Source organism: Phalangium opilio, unplaced genomic scaffold (assembly GCF_054372755.1).
Source record: "Phalangium opilio isolate 3A_F unplaced genomic scaffold, DU_Popi_V2 ptg000390l_1, whole genome shotgun sequence".
Classification (NCBI taxonomy): Eukaryota; Metazoa; Arthropoda; class Arachnida; order Opiliones; family Phalangiidae; genus Phalangium; species Phalangium opilio.
Genome location: NW_028324234.1, coordinates 6,415,315 through 6,439,304, shown reverse-complemented (window position 1 = coordinate 6,439,304; position 23,990 = coordinate 6,415,315). Strand labels below are relative to the sequence as shown.

Sequence of the window (23,990 nt, the reverse complement as noted above, 5' to 3'; positions counted from 1 at the left end):
CATATCCTAAGGACATCCCGGTATCTCTAGTAGACACAGAGTTATGGGCCTTGCAAAGTATAGTCTAATGCATTTTCTATGGAGGGGTTTGTTTGTTCACGTATTGCTTAATTACTTGACCCTGTTCTTTCGATTAAAAATAATAACATATCTTTAGTGTAGCGGTTATCGCATCCGCCTCACTCCCGGAAGGCCACAGGTTCGAAACCGCGAAGTTTTTTTTTTTTGCTTGGAACATGCAAAGACCTTTATAATTATCCGAACATTTGTGTCAAGGTCACATTATTTACATCCCCGTATCTCTGGTAGAACCAGAGTTACGAGCCTGCAAAGTTTATTTTCAAAAATCAAAAGTAACCTTTTAACAATAAGTGAGACAAAAAATAAGTTGACGACGATATTGAGGTAGCCTCAAGTTTAAAGTATCCTTGTATGGGGAGCAAAGAGTACTATAACATTTCCAAAGGAGATCCCAGTATCTCTTGTAGAACAAGAGTTATGAGCCTCCAAAGTTTAGTGCAAAAATCATAAGTAACATAATAAAAATAAGTGAGACGATACCAAAGTTGACGAACATTTTGCTTAATATCTCGGCCCTTGTTTGTCGTAGCTCAATGTCGTAGCTCTCGGCAACGGCCATATCACGCTGAATACACCGGTTCTCGTCCGTTAACCGAAGTTAAGCAGCGTCGAGCGCAGTCACTACTTGGGAGGGAGACCACTTAGGAACACTGCGTGCCGTTAGCTTTTTCACTTTTTTTTCCTCTTTTAAATTTTAATAGATAAGAAAAAAGCAAACATGTTTTCTTTTTGTTATTGTTTTAAAATGATGAAGGTTAATTTGTCTCACTTAATTTAAATTCGAATTATTAACTAGCACTCTCGGCAACGGCCATATCACGCTGAAAACACCGGTTCTCGTCCGATCGCCGACGTTAGCAGCGTCGAGCGCAGTCAGTACTTGGGAATACTGCGTGCCGTTTGCTTTTTCACTTTTGTTTCCTCTTTCAAATTCCACCAGATATGAAAAAAGCAAACATATCTTCTTTTTGTTATTGTTTTATAATGATGAAAGTTAATTAAATTCAAATTATTAACTATCACTCTCGGCAACGGCCATATCACGCTGAATACACCGGTTCTCGTCCGATAACCGAAGTTAAGCAGCGTCGAGCGCAGTCACTACTTGGGAGGGAGACCACTTAGGAACACTGCGTGCCGTTGGCTTTTTCACTTTTTTTCCCCATTTAAATTTTAATAGATATGAAAAAAGCAAACATGTTTTCTTTTTGTTATTGTTTTAAAATGATGAAGGTTAATTTGTCTCACTTAATTTAAATTCGAATTATTAACTAGCACTCTCGACAACGGCCATATCACGCAGAAAACACCGGTTCACGTCCGATCACCGAAGTTAAGCAGCGTCGAGCGCATACAGTACTTGGGAATACTGCGTGCCGTTTGTTTTTTCACTTTTGTTTCCTCTTTTAAATTCCACCAGATATGAAAAAAGCAAACATATCTTCTTTTTGTTATTGTTTTATAAAGATGAAGGTTAATTAAATTCAAATTATTAACTAGCACTCTCGGCAACGGCCATATCACGCTGAATACACCGGTTCTCGTCCGTTAACCGAAGTTAAGCAGCGTCGAGCGCAGTCACTACTTGGGAGGGAGACCACTTAGGAACACTGCGTGCCGTTAGCTTTTTCACTTTTTTTTCCTCTTTTAAATTTTAATAGATAAGAAAAAAGCAAACATGTTTTCTTTTTGTTATTGTTTTAAAATGATGAAGGTTAATTTGTCTCACTTAATTTAAATTCGAATTATTAACTAGCACTCTCGGCAACGGCCATATCACGCTGAAAACACCGGTTCTCGTCCGATCGCCGACGTTAGCAGCGTCGAGCGCAGTCAGTACTTGGGAATACTGCGTGCCGTTTGCTTTTTCACTTTTGTTTCCTCTTTCAAATTCCACCAGATATGAAAAAAGCAAACATATCTTCTTTTTGTTATTGTTTTATAATGATGAAAGTTAATTAAATTCAAATTATTAACTATCACTCTCGGCAACGGCCATATCACGCTGAATACACCGGTTCTCGTCCGATAACCGAAGTTAAGCAGCGTCGAGCGCAGTCACTACTTGGGAGGGAGACCACTTAGGAACACTGCGTGCCGTTGGCTTTTTCACTTTTTTTCCCCATTTAAATTTTAATAGATATGAAAAAAGCAAACATGTTTTCTTTTTGTTATTGTTTTAAAATGATGAAGGTTAATTTGTCTCACTTAATTTAAATTCGAATTATTAACTAGCACTCTCGACAACGGCCATATCACGCAGAAAACACCGGTTCACGTCCGATCACCGAAGTTAAGCAGCGTCGAGCGCATACAGTACTTGGGAATACTGCGTGCCGTTTGTTTTTTCACTTTTGTTTCCTCTTTTAAATTCCACCAGATATGAAAAAAGCAAACATATCTTCTTTTTGTTATTGTTTTATAAAGATGAAGGTTAATTAAATTCAAATTATTAACTAGCACTCTCGGCAACGGCCATATCACGCTGAGTACACCGGTTCTCGTCCGATAACCGAAGTTAAGCAGCGTCGAGCGCAGTCACTACTTGGGAGGGAGACCACTTAGGAACACTGCGTGCCGTTGGCTTTTTCACTTTTTTTTCCTCTTTTAAATTTTAAAAGATATGAAAAAAGCAAACATGTTTTCTTTTTGTTATTGTTTTAAAATGATGAAGGTTAATTTGTCTCATTTAATTTAAATTCGAATTATTAACTAGCACTCTCGGCAACGGCCATATCACGCTGAAAAGACCGGTTCACGTCCGATCACCGAAGTTAAGCAGCGTCGAGCGCATACAGTACTTGGGAATACTGCGTGCCGTTTGTTTTTTCACTTTTGTTTCCTCTTTTAAATTCCACCAGATATGAAAAAAGTAAACATATCTTCTTTTTGTTATTGTTTTATAAAGATGAAGGTTAATTAAATTCAAATTATTAACTAGCACTCTCGGCAACGGCCATATCACGCTGAATACACCAGTTCTCGTCCGATAACCAAAGTTAAGCAGCGTCGAGCGCAGTCAGTACTTGGGAGGGCGACCACTTAGGAACACTGCGTGCCGTTAACTTTTTCACTTTTTTTTCCTCTTTTAAATTCCAATAGATATGAAAAAAGCAAACATATTTTCTTTTTGTTATTGTTTGAGAAAGATGAAGGTTAAATTGTCTCACTTAATTTAAATTCGAATTATTATCTACCACTCTCGGCAACGGCCATATCACGCTGAGAACACCGGTTCTCGTCCGATCGCCGACGTTAGCAGCGTCGAGCGCAGTCAGTACTTGGGAATACTGCGTGCCGTTTGCTTTTTCACTTTTGTTTCCTCTTTCAAATTCTACCAGATATGAAAAAAGCAAACATATCTTCTTTTTGTTATTGTTTTATAATGATGAAAGTTAATTAAATTCAAATTATTAACTAGCACTCTCGGCAACGGCCATATCACGCTGAATACACTGGTTCTCGTCCGATAACCGAAGTTAAGCAGCGTCGAGCGCAGTCACTACTTGGGAGGGAGACCACTTAGGAACACTGCGTGCCGTTGGCTTTTTCAATTTTTCTTCCCCATTTAAATTTTAATAGATATGAAAAAAGCAAACATGTTTTCTTTTTGTTATTGTTTTAAAATGATGAAGGTTAATTTGTCTCACTTAATTTAAATTCGAATTATTAACTAGCACTCTCGGCAACGGCCATATCACGCTGAAAAGACCGGTTCACGTCCGATCACCGAAGTTAAGCAGCGTCGAGCGCATACAGTACTTGGGAATACTGCGTGCCGTTTGTTTTTTCACTTTTGTTTCCTCTTTTAAATTCCACCAGATATGAAAAAAGCAAACATATCTTCTTTTTGTTATTGTTTTATAAAGATGAAGGTTAATTAAATTCAAATTATTAACTAGCACTCTCGGCAACGGCCATATCACGCTGGATACACCAGTTCTCGTCCGATAACCAAAGTTAAGCAGCGTCGAGCGCAGTCAGTACTTGGGAGGGCGACCACTTAGGAACACTGCGTGCCGTTAGCTTTTTCACTTTTTTTTCCTCCTTTAAATTCCAAAAGATATGAAAAAAGCAAACATATTTTCTTTTTGTTATTGTTTGAAAAAGATGAAGGTTAATTTGTCTCACTTAATTTAAATTCGAATTATTATCTAGCACTCTCGGCAACGGCCATATCACGCTGAGAACACCGGTTCTCGTCCGATCGCCGACGTTAGCAGCGTCGAGCGCAGTCAGTACTTGGGAATACTGCGTGAAGTTTGCTTTTTCACTTTTGTTTCCTCTTTCAAATTCTACCAGATATGAAAAAAGCAAACATATCTTCTTTTTGTTATTGTTTTATAATGATGAAAGTTAATTAAATTCAAATTATTAACAAGCACTCTCGGCAACGGCCATATCACGCTGAATACACCGGTTCTCGTCCGATAACCGAAGTTAAGCAGCGTCGAGCGCAGTCACTACTTGGGAGGGAGACCACTTAGGAACACTGCGTGCCGTTGGCTTTTTCACTTTTTTTTCCTCTTTTAAATTTTAATAGATATGAAAAAAGCAAACATGTTTTCTTTTTGTTATTGTTTTAAAATGATGAAGGTTAATTTGTCTCACTCAATTTAAATTCGAATTATTAACTAGCACTCTCGGCAACGGCCATATCACGCTGAAAACACCGGTTCACGTCCGATCACCGAAAATAAGCAGCGTCGAGCGCATACAGTACTTGGAAATACTGCGTGCCCTTTGTTTTTTCACTTTTGTTTCTTCTTTTAAATTCCACCAGATATGAAAAAAGCAAACATATCTTCTTTTTGTTATTGTTTTATAAAGATGAACGTTAATTAAATTCAAATTATTAACTAGCACTCTCGGCAACGGCCATATCACGCTGAATACACCGTTTCTCGTCCGATAACCGAAGTTAAGCAGCGTCGAGCGCAGTCAGTACTTGGGAGGGCGACCACTTAGGAACACTGCGTGCCGTAAGCTTTTTCACTTTTTTTCCTCTTTTAAATTCCAATAGATATGAAAAAAGCAAACATATTTTCTTTTTGCTATTGTTTGAAAAAGATGAAGGTTAATTTGTCTCACTTAATTTAAATTCGAATTATTATCTAGCACTCTCGGCAACGGCCATATCACGCTGAGAACACCGGTTCTCGTCCGATCGCCGACGTTAGCAGCGTCGAGCGCAGTCAGTATTTGGGAATACTGCGTGCCGATTGCTTCTTCACTTTTGTTTCCTCTTTCAAATTCCACCAGATATGAAAAGAGCAAACATATCTTCTTTTTGTAATTGTTTTATAAAGATGAAAGTTAATTAAATTCAAATTATTAACTAACACTCTCGGCAACGGCCATATCACGCTGTATACACCGATTCTCGTCCGAATACCGAAGTTAAGCAGCGTCGAGCGCAGTCACTACTTGGGAGGGAGACCACTTAGGAACACTGCGTGCCGTTGGCTTTTTCACTTTTTTTTCCTCTTTTAAATTTTAATAGATAAGAAAAAAGCAAACATGTTTTCTTTTTGTTATTGTTTTAAAATGATGAAGGTTAATTTGTCTCACTTAATTTAAATTCGAATTATTAACTAGCACTCTCGGCAACGGCCATATCACACTGAAAAGACCGGTTCGCGTCCGATCACCGAAGTTAAGCAGCGTCGAGCGCATAGAGTACTTGGGAATACTGCGTGCCGTTGGCTTTTTCACTTTTGTTTCCTCTTTCAAATTCCACCAGATATGAAAAAAGCAAACAAATCTTCTTTTAGTTATTGTTTTATAAAGATGAAAGTTAATTAAATTCAAATTATTAACTAGCACTCTCGGCAACGGCCATATCACGCTGAATACACCGGTTCTCGTCAGATAACCGAAGTTAAGCAGCGTCGAGCGCAGTCACTACTTGGAAGGGAGACCACTTAGGAACACTGCGTGCCGTTGGCTTTTTCACTTTTTTTTCCTCTTTTAAATTTTAATAGATATGAAAAAAGCAAACACGTTTTCTTTTTGTTATTGTTTTAAAATGATGAAGGTTAATTTGTCTCACTTAATTTAAATTCGAATTATTAACTAGGACTCTCGGCAACGGCCATATCACGCTGAAAACACCGGTTCACGTCCGATCACCGAAGTAAAGCAGCGTCGAGCGCACACAGTACTTGGGAATACTGCGTGCCGTTTGCTTTTTCACTTTTGTTTCCTCTTTTAAATTCCACCAGATATGAAAAAAGCAAACATATCTTCTTTTTGTTATTGTTTTATAAAGATGAAGGTTAACTAAATTCAAATTATTAACTAGCACTCTCGGCAACGGCCATATCACGCTGAATACACCGGTTCTCGTCCGATAACCGAAGTTAAGCAGCGTCGAGCGCAGTCAGTACTTGGGAGGGCGACCACTTAGGAACACTGCTTGCCGTTAACTTTTTCACTTTTTTTCCTCTTTTAAATTCCAATAGATATGAAAAAAGCAAACATATTTTCTTTTTGTTATTGTTTGAAAAAGATGAAGGTTAATTTGTCTCACTTAATTTAAATTCGAATTATTATCTAGCACTCTCGGCAACGGCCATATCACGCTGAGAACACCGGATCTCGTCCGATCGCCGACGTTAGCAGCGTCGAGCGCAGTCAGTACTTGGGAATACTGCGTGCCGTTTGCTTTTTTCACTTTTGTTTCCTATTTCAAATTCCACCAGATATAAAAAAAGCAAACAAATCTTCTTTTAGTTATTGTTTTATAAAGATGAAAGTTAATTAAATTCAAATTATTAACTAGCACTCTCGGCAACGGCCATATCACGCTGAATACACCGGTTCTCGTCAGAAAACCGAAGTTAAGCAGCGTCGAGCGCAGTCACTACTTGGGAGGGAGACCACTTAGGAACACTGCGTGCCGTTGGCTTTTTCACTTTTTTTTCCTCTTTTAAATTTTAATAGATATGAAAAAAGCAAACATGTTTTCTTTTTGTTATTGTTTTAAAATGATGAAGGTTAATTTGTCTCACTTAATTTAAATTCGAATTATTAACTAGCACTCTCGGCAACGGCCATATCACGCTGAACACACCGGTTCTCGTCCGATAACCGAAGTTAAGCAGCTTCGAGCGCAGTCAGTACTTGGGAGGGCGACCACTTAGGAACACTGCGTGCCGTTAGCTTTTTCACTTTTTTTTTTCTCTTTTAAATTCCAATAGATATGAAAAAAGCAAACATATTTTCTTTTTGTTATTGTTTGAAAAAGATGAATGTTAATTTGTCTCACTTAATTTAAATTCGAATTATTATCTAGCACTCTCGGCAACGGCCATATCACGCTGAGAACACCGGTTCTCGTCCGATCGCCGACGTTAGCAGCGTCGAGCGCAGTCAGTACTTGGGAATACTGCGTGCCGTTTGCTTTTTCACTTTTTTTCCTCTTTTAAATTCCAATAGATATGAAAAAAGCAAACATATTTTCTTTTTGTTATTGTTTGAAAAAGATGAAGGTTAATTTGTCTCACTTAATTTAAATTCGAATTATTATCTAGCACTCTCGGCAACGGCCATATCACGCTGAGAACACCGGTTCTCGTCCGATCGCCGACGTTAGCAGCGTCGAGCGCAGTCAGTACTTGGGAATACTGCGTGCCGTTTGCTTTTTTCACTTTAGTTTCCTCTTTCAAATTCCACCAGATATGAAAAAAGCAAACAAATCTTCTTTTAGTTATTGTTTTATAAAGATGAAAGTTAATTAAATTCAAATTATTAACTAGCACTCTCGGCAACGGCCATATCACGCTGAATACACCGATTCTCGTCAGATAACCGAAGTTAAGCAGCGTCGAACGCATTCACTACTTGGGAGGAAGATCACTTAGGAACACTGCGTGCCGTTGGCTTTTTCACTTTTTTTTCCTCTTTTAAATTTTAATAGATATGAAAAAAGCAAACATGTTTTCTTTTTGTTATTGTTTTAAAATGATGAAGGTTAATTTGTCTCACTTAATTTAAATTCGAATTATTAACTAGCACTCTCGGCAACGGCCATATCACGCTGAATACACCGGTTCTCGTCCGATAACCGAAGTTAAGCAGCGTCGAGCGCAGTCAGTACTTGGGAGGGCGACCACTTAGGAACACTGCGTGCCGTTAGCTTTTTCACTTTTTTTTTCTCTTTTAAATTCCAATAGATATGAAAAAAGCAAACATATTTTCTTTTTGTTATTGTTTGAAAAAGATGAAGGTTAATTTGTCTCACTTAATTTAAATTCGAATTATTATCTAGCACTCTCGGCAACGGCCATATCACGCTGAGAACACCGGATCTCGTCCGATCGCCGACGTTAGCAGCGTCGAGCGCAGTCAGTACTTGGGAATACTGCGTGCCGTTTGCTTTTTTCACTTTTGTTTCCTCTTTCAAATTCCACCAGATATGAAAAAAGCAAACAAATCTTCTTTTAGTTATTGTTTTATAAAGATGAAAGTTAATTAAATTCAAATTATTAACTAGCACTCTCGGCAACGGCCATATCACGCTGAATACACCGGTTCTCGTCAGATAACCGAAGTTAAGCAGCGTCGAGCGCAGTCACTACTTGGGAGGGAGATCACTTAGGAACACTGCGTGCCGTTGGCTTTTTCACTTTTTTTTCCTCTTTTAAATTTTAATAGATATGAAAAAAGCAAACATGTTTTCTTTTTGTTATTGTTTGAAAAAGATGAAGGTTAATTTGTCTCACTTAATTTAAATTCGAATTATTATCTAGCACTCTCGGCAACGGCCATATCACGCTGAGAACACCGGATCTCGTCCGATCGCCGACGTTAGCAGCGTCGAGCGCAGTCAGTACTTGGGAATACTGCGTGCCGTTTGCTTTTTTCACTTTTGTTTCCTCTTTCAAATTCCACCAGATATGAAAAAAGCAAACAAATCTTCTTTTAGTTATTGTTTTATAAAGATGAAAGTTAATTAAATTCAAATTATTAACTAGCACTCTCGGCAACGGCCATATCACGCTGAATACACCGGTTCTCGTCAGATAACCGAAGTTAAGCAGCGTCGAGCGCAGTCACTACTTGGGAGGGAGATCACTTAGGAACACTGCGTGCCGTTGGCTTTTTCACTTTTTTTTCCTCTTTTAAATTTTAATAGATATGAAAAAAGCAAACATGTTTTCTTTTTGTTATTGTTTTAAAATGATGAAGGTTAATTTGTCTCACTTAATTAAAATTCGAATTATTAACTAGCACTCTCGGCAACGGCCATATCACGCTGAACACACCGGTTCTCGTCCGATAACCGAAGTTAAGCAGCTTCGAGCGCAGTCAGTACTTGGGAGGGCGACCACTTAGGAACACTGCGTGCCGTTAGCTTTTTCACTTTTTTTTTTCTCTTTTAAATTCCAATAGATATGAAAAAAGCAAACATATTTTCTTTTTGTTATTGTTTGAAAAAGATGAAGGTTAATTTGTCTCACTTAATTTAAATTCGAATTATTATCTAGCACTCTCGGCAACGGCCATATCACGCTGAGAACACCGGTTCTCGTCCGATCGCCGACGTTAGCAGCGTCGAGCGCAGTCAGTACTTGGGAATACTGCGTGCCGTTTGCTTTTTCACTTTTTTTCCTCTTTTAAATTCCAATAGATATGAAAAAAGCAAACATATTTTCTTTTTGTTATTGTTTGAAAAAGATGAAGGTTAATTTGTCTCACTTAATTTAAATTCGAATTATTATCTAGCACTCTCGGCAACGGCCATATCACGCTGAGAACACCGGTTCTCGTCCGATCGCCGACGTTAGCAGCGTCGAGCGCAGTCAGTACTTGGGAATACTGCGTGCCGTTTGCTTTTTTCACTTTAGTTTCCTCTTTCAAATTCCACCAGATATGAAAAAAGCAAACAAATCTTCTTTTAGTTATTGTTTTATAAAGATGAAAGTTAATTAAATTCAAATTATTAACTAGCACTCTCGGCAACGGCCATATCACGCTGAATACACCGATTCTCGTCAGATAACCGAAGTTAAGCAGCGTCGAGCGCAGTCACTACTTGGGAGGAAGATCACTTAGGAACACTGCGTGCCGTTGGCTTTTTCACTTTTTTTTCCTCTTTTAAATTTTAATAGATATGAAAAAAGCAAACATGTTTTCTTTTTGTTATTGTTTTAAAATGATGAAGGTTAATTTGTCTCACTTAATTTAAATTCGAATTATTAACTAGCACTCTCGGCAACGGCCATATCACGCTGAGAACACCGGATCTCGTCCGATCGCCGACGTTAGCAGCGTCGAGCGCAGTCAGTACTTGGGAATACTGCGTGCCGTTTGCTTTTTTCACTTTTGTTTCCTCTTTCAAATTCCACCAGATATGAAAAAAGCAAACAAATCTTCTTTTAGTTATTGTTTTATAAAGATGAAAGTTAATTAAATTCAAATTATTAACTAGCACTCTCGGCAACGGCCATATCACGCTGAATACACCGGTTCTCGTCAGATAACCGAAGTTAAGCAGCGTCGAGCGCAGTCACTACTTGGGAGGGAGATCACTTAGGAACACTGCGTGCCGTTGGCTTTTTCACTTTTTTTTCCTCTTTTAAATTTTAATAGATATGAAAAAAGCAAACATGTTTTCTTTTTGTTATTGTTTTAAAATGATGAAGGTTAATTTGTCTCACTTAATTAAAATTCGAATTATTAACTAGCACTCTCGGCAACGGCCATATCACGCTGAACACACCGGTTCTCGTCCGATAACCGAAGTTAAGCAGCTTCGAGCGCAGTCAGTACTTGGGAGGGCGACCACTTAGGAACACTGCGTGCCGTTAGCTTTTTCACTTTTTTTTTTCTCTTTTAAATTCCAATAGATATGAAAAAAGCAAACATATTTTCTTTTTGTTATTGTTTGAAAAAGATGAAGGTTAATTTGTCTCACTTAATTTAAATTCGAATTATTACCTAGCACTCTCGGCAACGGCCATATCACGCTGAGAACACCGGTTCTCGTCCGATCGCCGACGTTAGCAGCGTCGAGCGCAGTCAGTACTTGGGAATACTGCGTGCCGTTTGCTTTTTCACTTTTTTTCCTCTTTTAAATTCCAATAGATATGAAATAAGCAAACATATTTTCTTTTTGTTATTGTTTGAAAAAGATGAAGGTTAATTTGTCTCACTTAATTTAAATTCGAATTATTATCTATCACTCTCGGCAACGGCCATATCACGCTGAGAACACCGGTTCTCGTCCGATCGCCGACGTTAGCAGCGTCGAGCGCAGTCAGTACTTGGGAATACTGCGTGCCGTTTGCTTTTTTCACTTTAGTTTCCTCTTTCAAATTCCACCAGATATGAAAAAAGCAAACAAATCTTCTTTTAGTTATTGTTTTATAAAGATGAAAGTTAATTAAATTCAAATTATTAACTAGCACTCTCGGCAACGGCCATATCACGCTGAATACACCGATTCTCGTCAGATAACCGAAGTTAAGCAGCGTCGAGCGCAGTCACTACTTGGGAGGAAGATCACTTAGGAACACTGCGTGCCGTTGGCTTTTTCACTTTTTTTTCCTCTTTTAAATTTTAATAGATATGAAAAAAGCAAACATGTTTTCTTTTTGTTATTGTTTTAAAATGATGAAGGTTAATTTGTCTCACTTAATTTAAATTCGAATTATTAACTAGCACTCTCGGCAACGGCCATATCACGCTGAATACACCGGTTCTCGTCCGATAACCGAAGTTAAGCAGCGTCGAGCGCAGTCAGTACTTGGGAGGGCGACCACTTAGGAACACTGCGTGCCGTTAGCTTTTTCACTTTTTTTTTCTCTTTTAAATTCCAATAGATATGAAAAAAGCAAACATATTTTCTTTTTGTTATTGTTTGAAAAAGATGAAGGTTAATTTGTCTCACTTAATTTAAATTCGAATTATTATCTAGCACTCTCGGCAACGGCCATATCACGCTGAGAACACCGGATCTCGTCCGATCGCCGACGTTAGCAGCGTCGAGCGCAGTCAGTACTTGGGAATACTGCGTGCCGTTTGCTTTTTTCACTTTTGTTTCCTCTTTCAAATTCCACCAGATATGAAAAAAGCAAACAAGTCTTCTTTTAGTTATTGTTTTATAAAGATGAAAGTTAATTAAATTCAAATTATTAACTAGCACTCTCGGCAACGGCCATATCACGCTGAATACACCGGTTCTCGTCAGATAACCGAAGTTAAGCAGCGTCGAGCGCAGTCACTACTTGGGAGGGAGATCACTTAGGAACACTGCGTGCCGTTGGCTTTTTCACTTTTTTTCCTCTTTTAAATTTTAATAGATATGAAAAAAGCAAACATGTTTTCTTTTTGTTATTGTTTGAAAAAGATGAAGGTTAATTTGTCTCACTTAATTTAAATTCGAATTATTATCTAGCACTCTCGGCAACGGCCATATCACGCTGAGAACACCGGATCTCGTCCGATCGCCGACGTTAGCAGCGTCGAGCGCAGTCAGTACTTGGGAATACTGCGTGCCGTTTGCTTTTTTCACTTTTGTTTCCTCTTTCAAATTCCACCAGATATGAAAAAAGCAAACAAATCTTCTTTTAGTTATTGTTTTATAAAGATGAAAGTTAATTAAATTCAAATTATTAACTAGCACTCTCGGCAACGGCCATATCACGCTGAATACACCGGTTCTCGTCAGATAACCGAAGTTAAGCAGCGTCGAGCGCAGTCACTACTTGGGAGGGAGATCACTTAGGAACACTGCGTGCCGTTGGCTTTTTCACTTTTTTTTCCTCTTTTAAATTTTAATAGATATGAAAAAAGCAAACATGTTTTCTTTTTGTTATTGTTTTAAAATGATGAAGGTTAATTTGTCTCACTTAATTTAAATTCGAATTATTAACTAGCACTCTCGGCAACGGCCATATCACGCTGAACACACCGGTTCTCGTCCGATAACCGAAGTTAAGCAGCTTCGAGCGCAGTCAGTACTTGGGAGGGCGACCACTTAGGAACACTGCGTGCCGTTAGCTTTTTCACTTTTTTTTTCTCTTTTAAATTCCAATAGATATGAAAAAAGCAAACATATTTTCTTTTTGTTATTGTTTGATAAAGATGAAGGTTAATTTGTCTCACTTAATTTAAATTCGAATTATTATCTAGCACTCTCGGCAACGGCCATATCACGCTGAGAACACCGGTTCTCGTCCGATCGCCGACGTTAGCAGCGTCGAGCGCAGTCAGTACTTGGGAATACTGCGTGCCGTTTGCTTTTTCACTTTTTTTCCTCTTTTAAATTCCAATAGATATGAAAAAAGCAGACATATTTTCTTTTTGTTATTGTTTGAAAAAGATGAAGGTTAATTTGTCTCACTTAATTTAAATTCGAATTATTATCTAGCACTCTCGGCAACGGCCATATCACGCTGAGAACACCGGTTCTCGTCAGATCGCCGACGTTAGCAGCGTCGAGCGCAGTCAGTACTTGGGAATACTGCGTGCCGTTTGCTTTTTTCACTTTAGTTTCCTCTTTCAAATTCCACCAGATATGAAAAAAGCAAACAAATCTTCTTTTAGTTATTGTTTTATAAAGATGAAAGTTAATTAAATTCAAATTATTAACTAGCACTCTCGGCAACGGCCATATCACGCTGAATACACCGATTCTCGTCAGATAACCGAAGTTAAGCAGCGTCGAGCGCAGTCACTACTTGGGAGGAAGATCACTTAGGAACACTGCGTGCCGTTGGCTTTTTCACTTTTTTTTCCTCTTTTAAATTTTAATAGATATGAAAAAAGCAAACATGTTTTCTTTTTGTTATTGTTTTAAAATGATGAAGGTTAATTTGTCTCACATAATTTAAATTCGAATTATTAACTAGCACTCTCGGCAACGGCCATATCACGCTGAATACACCGGTTCTCGTCCGATAACCGAAGTTAAGCAGCGTCGAGCGCAGTCAGTACTTGGGAGGGCGACCACTTAGGAACACTGCGTGCCGTTAGCTTTTTCACTTTTTTTTTCTCTTTTAAATTCCAATAGATATGAAAAAAGCAAACATATTTTCTTTTTGTTATTGTTTGAAAAAGATGAAGGTTAATTCGTCTCACTTAATTTAAATTCGAATTATTATCTAGCACTCTCGGCAACGGCCATATCACGCTGAGAACACCGGATCTCGTCCGATCGCCGACGTTAGCAGCGTCGAGCGCAGTCAGTACTTGGGAATACTGCGTGCCGTTTGCTTTTTTCACTTTTGTTTCCTCTTTCAAATTCCACCAGATATGAAAAAAGCAAACAAATCTTCTTTTAGTTATTGTTTTATAAAGATGAAAGTTAATTAAATTCAAATTATTAACTAGCACTCTCGGCAACGGCCATATCACGCTGAATACACCGGTTCTCGTCAGATAACCGAAGTTAAGCAGCGTCGAGCGCAGTCACTACTTGGGAGGGAGATCACTTAGGAACACTGCGTGCCGTTGGCTTTTTCACTTTTTTTCCTCTTTTAAATTTTAATAGATATGAAAAAAGCAAACATGTTTTCTTTTTGTTATTGTTTGAAAAAGATGAAGGTTAATTTGTCTCACTTAATTTAAATTCGAATTATTATCTAGCACTCTCGGCAACGGCCATATCACGCTGAGAACACCGGATCTCGTCCGATCGCCGACGTTAGCAGCGTCGAGCGCAGTCAGTACTTGGGAATACTGCGTGCCGTTTGCTTTTTTCACTTTTGTTTCCTCTTTCAAATTCCACCAGATATGAAAAAAGCAAACAAATCTTCTTTTAGTTATTGTTTTATAAAGATGAAAGTTAATTAAATTCAAATTATTAACTAGCACTCTCGGCAACGGCCATATCACGCTGAATACACCGGTTCTCGTCAGATAACCGAAGTTAAGCAGCGTCGAGCGCAGTCACTACTTGGGAGGGAGATCACTTAGGAACACTGCGTGCCGTTGGCTTTTTCACTTTTTTTTCCTCTTTTAAATTTTAATAGATATGAAAAAAGCAAACATGTTTTCTTTTTGTTATTGTTTTAAAATGATGAAGGTTAATTTGTCTCACTTAATTTAAATTCGAATTATTAACTAGCACTCTCGGCAACGGCCATATCACGCTGAACACACCGGTTCTCGTCCGATAACCGAAGTTAAGCAGCTTCGAGCGCAGTCAGTACTTGGGAGGGCGACCACTTAGGAACACTGCGTGCCGTTAGCTTTTTCACTTTTTTTTTCTCTTTTAAATTCCAATAGATATGAAAAAAGCAAACATATTTTCTTTTTGTTATTGTTTGATAAAGATGAAGGTTAATTTGTCTCACTTAATTTAAATTCGAATTATTATCTAGCACTCTCGGCAACGGCCATATCACGCTGAGAACACCGGTTCTCGTCCGATCGCCGACGTTAGCAGCGTCGAGCGCAGTCAGTACTTGGGAATACTGCGTGCCGTTTGCTTTTTCACTTTTTTTCCTCTTTTAAATTCCAATAGATATGAAAAAAGCAGACATATTTTCTTTTTGTTATTGTTTGAAAAAGATGAAGGTTAATTTGTCTCACTTAATTTAAATTCGAATTATTATCTAGCACTCTCGGCAACGGCCATATCACGCTGAGAACACCGGTTCTCGTCCGATCGCCGACGTTAGCAGCGTCGAGCGCAGTCAGTACTTGGGAATACTGCGTGCCGTTTGCTTTTTTCACTTTAGTTTCCTCTTTCAAATTCCACCAGATATGAAAAAAGCAAACAAATCTTCTTTTAGTTATTGTTTTATAAAGATGAAAGTTAATTAAATTCAAATTATTAACTAGCACTCTCGGCAACGGCCATATCACGCTGAATACACCGGTTCTCGTCCGATAACCGAAGTTAAGCAGCGTCGAGCGCAGTCATTACTTGGGAGGGAGACCACTTAGGAACACTGCGTGCCGTTGGCTTTTTCACTTTTTTTTCCTCTTTTAAATTTTAATAGATATGAAAAAAGCAAACACTTTTTCTTTTTGTTATTGTTTTAAAATGATGAAGGTTAATTTGTCTCACTTAATTTAAATTCGAATTATTAACTAGCACTCTCGGCAACGGCCATATCACGCTGAAAACACCGGTTCACGTCCGATCACCGAAGTAAAGCAGCGTCGAGCGCATACAGTACTTGGGAATACTGCGTGCCGTTTGCTTTTTCACTTTTGTTTCCTCTTTTAAATTCCACCAGATATGAAAAAAGCAAACATATCTTCTTTTTGTTATTGTTTTATAAAGATGAAGGTTAATTAAATTCAAATTATTAACTAGCTCTCTCGGCAACGGCCATATCACGCTGAATACACCGGTTCTCTTCCGATAACCGAAGTTAAGCAGCGTCGAGCGCAGTCAGTACTTGGGAGGGCGACCACTTAGGAACACTGCGTGCCGTTAACTTTTTCACTTTTTTTCCTCTTTTAAATTACAATAGATATGAAAAAAGCAAATATATTTTCTTTTTTGTTATTGTTTGAAAAAGATGAAGGTTAATTTGTCTCACTTAATTTAAATTCGAATTATTATCTAGCACTCTCGGCAACGGCCATATCACGCTGAATACACCGGTTCTCGTCCGATAACCGAAGTTAAGCAGCGTCGAGCGCAGTCATTACTTGGGAGGGAGACCACTTAGGAACACTGCGTGCCGTTGGCTTTTTCACTTTTTTTTCCTCTTTTAAATTTTAATAGATATGAAAAAAGCAAATATATTTTCTTTTTTGTTATTGTTTGAAAAAGATGAAGGTTAATTTGTCTCACTTAATTTAAATTCGAATTATTATCTAGCACTCTCGGCAACGGCCATATCACGCTGAATACACCGGTTCTCGTCCGATTACCGAAGTTAAGCAGCGTCCAGCGCAGTCATTACTTGGGAATACTGCGTGCCGTTTGCTTTTTCACTTTTTTTCCTCTTTTAAATTCCAATAGATATGAAAAAAGCAAACATATTTTCTTTTTGTTATTGTTTGAAAAAGATGAAGGTTAATTTGTCTCACTTAATTTAAATTCGAATTATTATCTAGCACTCTCGGCAACGGCCATATCACGCTGAGAACACCGGTTCTCGTCCGATCGCCGACGTTATCAGCGTCGAGCGCAGTCAGTACTTGGGAATACTGCGTGCCGTTTGCTTTTTTCACTTTAGTTTCCTCTTTCAAATTCCACCAGATATGAAAAAAGCAAACAAATCTTCTTTTAGTTATTGTTTTATAAAGATGAAAGTTAATTAAATTCAAATTATTAACTAGCACTCTCGGCAACGGCCATATCACGCTGAATACACCGGTTCTCGTCAGATAACCGAAGTTAAGCAGCGTCGAGCGCAGTCACTACTTGGGAGGGAGATCACTTAGGAACACTGCGTGCCGTTGGCTTTTTCACTTTTTTTTCCTCTTTTAAATTTTAATAGATATGAAAAAAGCAAACATGTTTTCTTTTTGTTATTGTTTTAAAATGATGAAGGTTAATTTGTCTCACTTAATTTAAATTCGAATTATTAACTAGCACTCTCGGCAACGGCCATATCACGCTGAATACACCGGTTCTCGTCCGATAACCGAAGTTAAGCAGCGTCGAGCGCAGTCAGTACTTGGGAGGGCGACCACTTAGGAACACTGCGTGCCGTTAGCTTTTTCACTTTTTTTTTCTCTTTTAAATTCCAATAGATATGAAAAAAGCAAACATATTTTCTTTTCGTTATTGTTTGAAAAAGATGAAGGTTAATTTGTCTCACTTAATTTAAATTCGAATTATTATCTAGCACTCTCGGCAACGGCCATATCACGCTGAGAACACCGGATCTCGTCCGATCGCCGACGTTAGCAGCGTCGAGCGCAGTCAGTACTTGGGAATACTGCGTGCCGTTTGCTTTTTTCACTTTTGTTTCCTCTTTCAAATTCCACCAGATATGAAAAAAGCAAACAAATCTTCTTTTAGTTATTGTTTTATAAAGATGAAAGTTAATTAAATTCAAATTATTAACTAGCACTCTCGGCAACGGCCATATCACGCTGAATACACCGGTTCTCGTCAGATAACCGAAGTTAAGCAGCGTCGAGCGCAGTCACTACTTGGGAGGGAGATCACTTCGGAACACTGCGTGCCGTTGGCTTTTTAACTTTTTTTTCCTCTTTTAAATTTTAATAGATATGAAAAAAGCAAACATGTTTTCCTTTTGTTATTGTTTTAAAATGATGAAGGTTAATTTGTCTCACTTAATTTAAATTCGAATTATTAACTAGCACTCTCGGCAACGGCCATATCACGCTGAACACACCGGTTCTCGTCCGATAACCGAAGTTAAGCAGCTTCGAGCGCAGTCAGTACTTGGGAGGGCGACCACTTAGGAACACTGCGTGCCGTTTGCTTTTTCACTTTTTTTTTCTCTTTTAAATTCCAATAGATATGAAAAAAGCAAACTTATTTTCTTTTTGTTATTGTTTGATAAAGATGAAAGTTAATTAAATTCAAATTATTAACTAGCACTCTCGGCAACGGCCATATCACGCTGAATACACCGGTTCTCGTCCGATAACCGAAGTTAAGCAGCGTCGAGCGCAGTCAGTACTTGGGAGGGCGACCACTTAGGAACACTGCGTGCCGTTAGCTTTTTCACTTTTTTTTTCTCTTTTAAATTCCAATAGATATGAAAAAAGCAAACATATTTTCTTTTTGTTATTGTTTGAAAAAGATGAAGGTTAATTTGTCTCACTTAATTTAAATTCGAATTATTATCTAGCACTCTCGGCAACGGCCATATCACGCTGAGAACACCGGATCTCGTCCGATCGCCGACGTTAGCAGCGTCGAGCGCAGTCAGTACTTGGGAATACTGCGTGCCGTTTGCTTTTTTCACTTTTGTTTCCTCTTTCAAATTCCACCAGATATGAAAAAAGCAAACAAATCTTCTTTTAGTTATTGTTTTATAAAGATGAAAGTTAATTAAATTCAAATTATTAACTAGCACTCTCGGCAACGGCCATATCACGCTGAATACACCGGTTCTCGTCAGATAACCGAAGTTAAGCAGCGTCGAGCGCAGTCACTACTTGGGAGGGAGATCACTTAGGAACACTGCGTGCCGTTGGCTTTTTCACTTTTTTTCCTCTTTTCAATTTTAATAGATATGAAAAAAGCAAACATGTTTTCTTTTTGTTATTGTTTTAAAATGATGAAGGTTAATTTGTCTCACTTAATTTAAATTCGAATTATTAACTAGCACTCTCGGCAACGGCCATATCACGCTGAACACACCGGTTCTCGTCCGATAACCGAAGTTAAGCAGCTTCGAGCGCAGTCAGTACTTGGGAGGGCGACCACTTAGGAACACTGCGTGCCGTTAGCTTTTTCACTTTTTTTTTCTCTTTTAAATTCCAATAGATATGAAAAAAGCAAACATATTTTCTTTTTGTTATTGTTTGATAAAGATGAAGGTTAATTTGTCTCACTTAATTTAAATTCGAATTATTATCTAGCACTCTCGGCAACGGCCATATCACGCTGAGAACACCGGTTCTCGTCCGATCGCCGACGTTAGCAGCGTCGAGCGCAGTCAGTACTTGGGAATACTGCGTGCCGTTTGCTATTTCACTTTTTTTCCTCTTTTAAATTCCAATAGATATGAAAAAAGCAGACATATTTTCTTTTTGTTATTGTTTGAAAAAGATGAAGGTTAATTTGTCTCACTTAATTTAAATTCGAATTATTATCTAGCACTCTCGGCAACGGCCATATCACGCTGAGAACACCGGTTCTCGTCCGATCGCCGACGTTAGCAGCGTCGAGCGCAGTCAGTACTTGGGAATACTGCGTGCCGTTTGCTTTTTTCACTTTAGTTTCCTCTTTCAAATTCCACCAGATATGAAAAAAGCAAACAAATCTTCTTTTAGTTATTGTTTTATAAAGATGAAAGTTAATTAAATTCAAATTATTAACTAGCACTCTCGGCAACGGCCATATCACGCTGAATACACCGATTCTCGTCCGATAACCGAAGTTAAGCAGCGTCGAGCGCAGTCATTACTTGGGAGGGAGACCACTTAGAAACACTGCGTGCCGTTGGCTTTTTCACTTTTTTTTCCTCTTTTAAATTTTAATAGATATGAAAAAAGCAAACATGTTTTCTTTTTGTTATTGTTTTAAAATGATGAAGGTTAATTTGTCTCACTTAATTTAAATTCGAATTATTAACTAGCACTCTCGGCAACGGCCATATCACGCTGAATACACCGGTTCTCGTCCGATAACCGAAGTTAAGCAGCGTCCAGCGCAGTCATTACTTGGGAGGGAGACCACTTAGGAACACTGCGTGCCGTTGGCTTTTTCACTTTTTTTTCCTCTTTTAAATTTTAATAGATATGAAAAAAGCAAACACGTTTTCTTTTTGTTATTGTTTTAAAATGATGAAGGTTAATTTGTCTCACTTAATTTAAATTCGAATTATTAACTAGCACTCTCGGCAACGGCCATATCACGCTGAAAACACCGGTTCACGTCCGATCACCGAAGTAAAGCAGCGTCGAGCGCATACAGTACTTGGGAATACTGCGTGCCGTTTGCTTTTTCACTTTTGTTTCCTCTTTTAAATTCCACCAGATATGAAAAAAGCAAACATATCTTCTTTTTGTTATTGTTTTATAAAGATGAAGGTTAATTAAATTCAAATTATTAACTAGCTCTCTCGGCAACGGCCATATCACGCTGAATACACCGGTTCTCTTCCTATAACCGAAGTTAAGCAGCGTCGAGCGCAGTCAGTACTTGGGAGGGCGACCACTTAGGAACACTGCGTGCCGTTAACTTTTTCACTTTTTTTTCCTCTTTTAAATTCCAATAGATATGAAAAAAGCAAACATATTTTCTTTTTTGTTATTGTTTGAAAAAGATGAAGGTTAATTTGTCTCACTTAATTTAAATTCGAATTATTATCTAGCACTCTCGGCAACGGCCATATCACGCTGAATACACCGGTTCTCGTCCGATAACCGAAGTTAAGCAGCGTCGAGCGCAGTCATTACTTGGGAGGGAGACCACTTAGGAACACTGCGTGCCGTTGGCTTTTTCACTTTTTTTTCCTCTTTTAAATTTTAATAGATATGAAAAAAGCAAATATATTTTCTTTTTTGTTATTGTTTGAAAAAGATGAAGGTTAATTTGTCTCACTTAATTTAAATTCGAATTATTATCTAGCACTCTCGGCAACGGCCATATCACGCTGAATACACCGGTTCTCGTCCGATAACCGAAGTTAAGCAGCGTCCAGCGCAGTCATTACTTGGGAATACTGCGTGCCGTTTGCTTTTTCACTTTTTTTCCTCTTTTAAATTCCAATAGATATGAAAAAAGCAAACATATTTTCTTTTTGTTATTGTTTGAAAAAGATGAAGGTTAATTTGTCTCACTTAATTTAAATTCGAATTATTATCTAGCACTCTCGGCAACGGCCATATCACGCTGAATACACCGGTTCTCGTCAGATAACCGAAGTTAAGCAGCGTCGAGCGCAGTCACTACTTGGGAGGGAGATCACTTAGGAACACTGCGTGCCGTTGGCTTTTTCACTTTTTTTTCCTCTTTTAAATTTTAATAGATATGAAAAAAGCAAACATGTTTTCTTTTTGTTATTGTTTTAAAATGATGAAGGTTAATTTGTCTCACTTAATTTAAATTCGAATTATTAACTAGCACTCTCGGCAACGGCCATATCACGCTGAACACACCGGTTCTCGTCCGATAACCGAAGTTAAGCAGCTTCGAGCGCAGTCAGTACTTGGGAGGGCGACCACTTAGGAACACTGCGTGCCGTTAGCTTTTTCACTTTTTTTTTCTCTTTTAAATTCCAATAGATATGAAAAAAGCAAACATATTTTCTTTTTGTTATTGTTTGATAAAGATGAAGGTTAATTTGTCTCACTTAATTTAAATTCGAATTATTATCTAGCACTCTCGGCAACGGCCATATCACGCTGAGAACACCGGTTCTCGTCCGATCGCCGACGTTAGCAGCGTCGAGCGCAGTCAGTACTTGGGAATACTGCGTGCCGTTTGCTTTTTCACTTTTTTTCCTCTTTTAAATTCCAATAGATATGAAAAAAGCAGACATATTTTCTTTTTGTTATTGTTTGAAAAAGATGAAGGTTAATTTGTCTCACTTAATTTAAATTCGAATTATTATCTAGCACTCTCGGCAACGGCCATATCACGCTGAGAACACCGGTTCTCGTCCGATCGCCGACGTTAGCAGCGTCGAGCGCAGTCAGTACTTGGGAATACTGCGTGCCGTTTGCTTTTTTCACTTTAGTTTCCTCTTTCAAATTCCACCAGATATGAAAAAAGCAAACAAATCTTCTTTTAGTTATTGTTTTATAAAGATGAAAGTTAATTAAATTCAAATTATTAACTAGCACTCTCGGCAACGGCCATATCACGCTGAATACACCGATTCTCGTCCGATAACCGAAGTTAAGCAGCGTCGAGCGCAGTCATTACTTGGGAGGGAGACCACTTAGGAACACTGCGTGCCGTTGGCTTTTCCCTTTTTTTTCCTCTTTTAAATTTTAATAGATATGAAAAAAGCAAACATGTTTTCTTTTTGTTATTGTTTTAAAATGATGAAGGTTAATTTGTCTCACTTAATTTAAATTCGAATTATTAACTAGCACTCTCGGCAACGGCCATATCACGCTGAATACACCGGTTCTCGTCCGATAACCGAAGTTAAGCAGCGTCCAGCGCAGTCATTACTTGGGAGGGAGACCACTTAGCAACACTGCGTGCCGTTGGCTTTTTCACTTTTTTTTCCTCTTTTAAATTTTAATAGATATGAAAAAAGCAAACACGTTTTCTTTTTGTTATTGTTTTAAAATGATGAAGGTTAATTTGTCTCACTTAATTTAAATTCGAATTATTAACTAGCACTCTCGGCAACGGCCATATCACGCTGAAAACACCGGTTCACGTCCGATCACCGAAGTAAAGCAGCGTCGAGCGCATACAGTACTTGGGAATACTGCGTGCCGTTTGCTTTTTCACTTTTGTTTCCTCTTTTAAATTCCACCAGATATGAAAAAAGCAAACATATCTTCTTTTTGTTATTGTTTTATAAAGATGAAGGTTAATTAAATTCAAATTATTAACTAGCTCTCTCGGCAACGGCCATATCACGCTGAATACACCGGTTCTCTTCCGATAACCGAAGTTAAGCAGCGTCGAGCGCAGTCAGTACTTGGGAGGGCGACCACTTAGGAACACTGCGTGCCGTTAACTTTTTCACTTTTTTTTCCTCTTTTAAATTCCAATAGATATGAAAAAAGCAAACATATTTTCTTTTTTGTTATTGTTTGAAAAAGATGAAGGTTAATTTGTCTCACTTAATTTAAATTCGAATTATTATCTAGCACTCTCGGCAACGGCCATATCACGCTGAGAACACCGGTTCTCGTCCGATCGCCGACGTTAGCAGCGTCGAGCGCAGTCAGTACTTGGGAATACTGCGTGCCGTTTGCTTTTTTCACTTTAGTTTCCTCTTTCAAATTCCACCAGATATGAAAAAAGCAAACAAATCTTCTTTTAGTTATTGTTTTATAAAGATGAAAGTTAATTAAATTCAAATTATTAACTAGCACTCTCGGCAACGGCCATATCACGCTGAATACACCGGTTCTCGTCCGATAACCGAAGTTAAGCAGCGTCCAGCGCAGTCATTACTTGGGAATACTGCGTGCCGTTTGCTTTTTCACTTTTTTTCCTCTTTTAAATTCCAATAGATATGAAAAAAGCAAACATATTTTCTTTTTGTTATTGTTTGAAAAAGATGAAGGTTAATTTGTCTCACTTAATTTAAATTCGAATTATTATCTAGCACTCTCGGCAACGGCCATATCACGCTGAGAACACCGGTTCTCGT

The 23,990-nt window shown here is 38.3% G+C and overlaps 52 pseudogenes; all 52 read left to right on the top strand.

Moving 5' to 3' along the window:
• Window positions 1-628: 628 nt before the first annotated feature.
• Window positions 629-747, top strand: LOC149596680 (5S ribosomal RNA; annotated as a pseudogene).
• Window positions 748-1,108: 361 nt separating this feature from the next.
• On the top strand, window positions 1,109-1,227 carry LOC149596679 (5S ribosomal RNA; annotated as a pseudogene).
• Window positions 1,228-1,588: 361 nt separating this feature from the next.
• Window positions 1,589-1,707, top strand: LOC149596678 (5S ribosomal RNA; annotated as a pseudogene).
• Window positions 1,708-2,068: 361 nt separating this feature from the next.
• On the top strand, window positions 2,069-2,187 carry LOC149596677 (5S ribosomal RNA; annotated as a pseudogene).
• Window positions 2,188-2,548: 361 nt separating this feature from the next.
• Window positions 2,549-2,667, top strand: LOC149596676 (5S ribosomal RNA; annotated as a pseudogene).
• Window positions 2,668-3,029: 362 nt separating this feature from the next.
• LOC149596675 (5S ribosomal RNA) lies at window positions 3,030-3,148 on the top strand (annotated as a pseudogene).
• A 361-nt stretch (window positions 3,149-3,509) lies between these two features.
• Window positions 3,510-3,628, top strand: LOC149596674 (5S ribosomal RNA; annotated as a pseudogene).
• A 362-nt stretch (window positions 3,629-3,990) lies between these two features.
• LOC149596673 (5S ribosomal RNA) lies at window positions 3,991-4,109 on the top strand (annotated as a pseudogene).
• Window positions 4,110-4,470: 361 nt separating this feature from the next.
• LOC149596672 (5S ribosomal RNA) lies at window positions 4,471-4,589 on the top strand (annotated as a pseudogene).
• A 362-nt stretch (window positions 4,590-4,951) lies between these two features.
• On the top strand, window positions 4,952-5,070 carry LOC149596671 (5S ribosomal RNA; annotated as a pseudogene).
• A 360-nt stretch (window positions 5,071-5,430) lies between these two features.
• LOC149596670 (5S ribosomal RNA) lies at window positions 5,431-5,549 on the top strand (annotated as a pseudogene).
• Window positions 5,550-5,911: 362 nt separating this feature from the next.
• LOC149596669 (5S ribosomal RNA) lies at window positions 5,912-6,030 on the top strand (annotated as a pseudogene).
• A 362-nt stretch (window positions 6,031-6,392) lies between these two features.
• LOC149596668 (5S ribosomal RNA) lies at window positions 6,393-6,511 on the top strand (annotated as a pseudogene).
• Window positions 6,512-6,872: 361 nt separating this feature from the next.
• LOC149596667 (5S ribosomal RNA) lies at window positions 6,873-6,991 on the top strand (annotated as a pseudogene).
• A 137-nt stretch (window positions 6,992-7,128) lies between these two features.
• Window positions 7,129-7,247, top strand: LOC149596666 (5S ribosomal RNA; annotated as a pseudogene).
• Window positions 7,248-7,848: 601 nt separating this feature from the next.
• LOC149596665 (5S ribosomal RNA) lies at window positions 7,849-7,967 on the top strand (annotated as a pseudogene).
• A 137-nt stretch (window positions 7,968-8,104) lies between these two features.
• On the top strand, window positions 8,105-8,223 carry LOC149596664 (5S ribosomal RNA; annotated as a pseudogene).
• A 362-nt stretch (window positions 8,224-8,585) lies between these two features.
• On the top strand, window positions 8,586-8,704 carry LOC149596663 (5S ribosomal RNA; annotated as a pseudogene).
• A 362-nt stretch (window positions 8,705-9,066) lies between these two features.
• Window positions 9,067-9,185, top strand: LOC149596662 (5S ribosomal RNA; annotated as a pseudogene).
• Window positions 9,186-9,322: 137 nt separating this feature from the next.
• On the top strand, window positions 9,323-9,441 carry LOC149596661 (5S ribosomal RNA; annotated as a pseudogene).
• A 601-nt stretch (window positions 9,442-10,042) lies between these two features.
• Window positions 10,043-10,161, top strand: LOC149596660 (5S ribosomal RNA; annotated as a pseudogene).
• Window positions 10,162-10,523: 362 nt separating this feature from the next.
• Window positions 10,524-10,642, top strand: LOC149596659 (5S ribosomal RNA; annotated as a pseudogene).
• A 137-nt stretch (window positions 10,643-10,779) lies between these two features.
• LOC149596658 (5S ribosomal RNA) lies at window positions 10,780-10,898 on the top strand (annotated as a pseudogene).
• A 601-nt stretch (window positions 10,899-11,499) lies between these two features.
• LOC149596657 (5S ribosomal RNA) lies at window positions 11,500-11,618 on the top strand (annotated as a pseudogene).
• A 137-nt stretch (window positions 11,619-11,755) lies between these two features.
• Window positions 11,756-11,874, top strand: LOC149596656 (5S ribosomal RNA; annotated as a pseudogene).
• A 362-nt stretch (window positions 11,875-12,236) lies between these two features.
• On the top strand, window positions 12,237-12,355 carry LOC149596655 (5S ribosomal RNA; annotated as a pseudogene).
• A 361-nt stretch (window positions 12,356-12,716) lies between these two features.
• On the top strand, window positions 12,717-12,835 carry LOC149596654 (5S ribosomal RNA; annotated as a pseudogene).
• A 137-nt stretch (window positions 12,836-12,972) lies between these two features.
• LOC149596653 (5S ribosomal RNA) lies at window positions 12,973-13,091 on the top strand (annotated as a pseudogene).
• A 600-nt stretch (window positions 13,092-13,691) lies between these two features.
• Window positions 13,692-13,810, top strand: LOC149596652 (5S ribosomal RNA; annotated as a pseudogene).
• Window positions 13,811-13,947: 137 nt separating this feature from the next.
• Window positions 13,948-14,066, top strand: LOC149596651 (5S ribosomal RNA; annotated as a pseudogene).
• Window positions 14,067-14,428: 362 nt separating this feature from the next.
• LOC149596650 (5S ribosomal RNA) lies at window positions 14,429-14,547 on the top strand (annotated as a pseudogene).
• A 361-nt stretch (window positions 14,548-14,908) lies between these two features.
• Window positions 14,909-15,027, top strand: LOC149596649 (5S ribosomal RNA; annotated as a pseudogene).
• Window positions 15,028-15,164: 137 nt separating this feature from the next.
• Window positions 15,165-15,283, top strand: LOC149596648 (5S ribosomal RNA; annotated as a pseudogene).
• Window positions 15,284-15,883: 600 nt separating this feature from the next.
• LOC149596647 (5S ribosomal RNA) lies at window positions 15,884-16,002 on the top strand (annotated as a pseudogene).
• Window positions 16,003-16,364: 362 nt separating this feature from the next.
• Window positions 16,365-16,483, top strand: LOC149596646 (5S ribosomal RNA; annotated as a pseudogene).
• Window positions 16,484-16,620: 137 nt separating this feature from the next.
• Window positions 16,621-16,739, top strand: LOC149596645 (5S ribosomal RNA; annotated as a pseudogene).
• Window positions 16,740-17,341: 602 nt separating this feature from the next.
• On the top strand, window positions 17,342-17,460 carry LOC149596644 (5S ribosomal RNA; annotated as a pseudogene).
• A 137-nt stretch (window positions 17,461-17,597) lies between these two features.
• LOC149596643 (5S ribosomal RNA) lies at window positions 17,598-17,716 on the top strand (annotated as a pseudogene).
• A 362-nt stretch (window positions 17,717-18,078) lies between these two features.
• On the top strand, window positions 18,079-18,197 carry LOC149596642 (5S ribosomal RNA; annotated as a pseudogene).
• A 137-nt stretch (window positions 18,198-18,334) lies between these two features.
• On the top strand, window positions 18,335-18,453 carry LOC149596641 (5S ribosomal RNA; annotated as a pseudogene).
• Window positions 18,454-18,575: 122 nt separating this feature from the next.
• Window positions 18,576-18,694, top strand: LOC149596640 (5S ribosomal RNA; annotated as a pseudogene).
• Window positions 18,695-19,056: 362 nt separating this feature from the next.
• LOC149596639 (5S ribosomal RNA) lies at window positions 19,057-19,175 on the top strand (annotated as a pseudogene).
• A 136-nt stretch (window positions 19,176-19,311) lies between these two features.
• Window positions 19,312-19,430, top strand: LOC149596638 (5S ribosomal RNA; annotated as a pseudogene).
• A 600-nt stretch (window positions 19,431-20,030) lies between these two features.
• Window positions 20,031-20,149, top strand: LOC149596637 (5S ribosomal RNA; annotated as a pseudogene).
• Window positions 20,150-20,286: 137 nt separating this feature from the next.
• Window positions 20,287-20,405, top strand: LOC149596636 (5S ribosomal RNA; annotated as a pseudogene).
• A 362-nt stretch (window positions 20,406-20,767) lies between these two features.
• Window positions 20,768-20,886, top strand: LOC149596635 (5S ribosomal RNA; annotated as a pseudogene).
• A 138-nt stretch (window positions 20,887-21,024) lies between these two features.
• On the top strand, window positions 21,025-21,143 carry LOC149596634 (5S ribosomal RNA; annotated as a pseudogene).
• Window positions 21,144-21,520: 377 nt separating this feature from the next.
• Window positions 21,521-21,639, top strand: LOC149596633 (5S ribosomal RNA; annotated as a pseudogene).
• Window positions 21,640-21,776: 137 nt separating this feature from the next.
• On the top strand, window positions 21,777-21,895 carry LOC149596632 (5S ribosomal RNA; annotated as a pseudogene).
• A 600-nt stretch (window positions 21,896-22,495) lies between these two features.
• LOC149596631 (5S ribosomal RNA) lies at window positions 22,496-22,614 on the top strand (annotated as a pseudogene).
• A 136-nt stretch (window positions 22,615-22,750) lies between these two features.
• LOC149596630 (5S ribosomal RNA) lies at window positions 22,751-22,869 on the top strand (annotated as a pseudogene).
• Window positions 22,870-23,231: 362 nt separating this feature from the next.
• Window positions 23,232-23,350, top strand: LOC149596629 (5S ribosomal RNA; annotated as a pseudogene).
• Window positions 23,351-23,990: the final 640 nt, after the last annotated feature.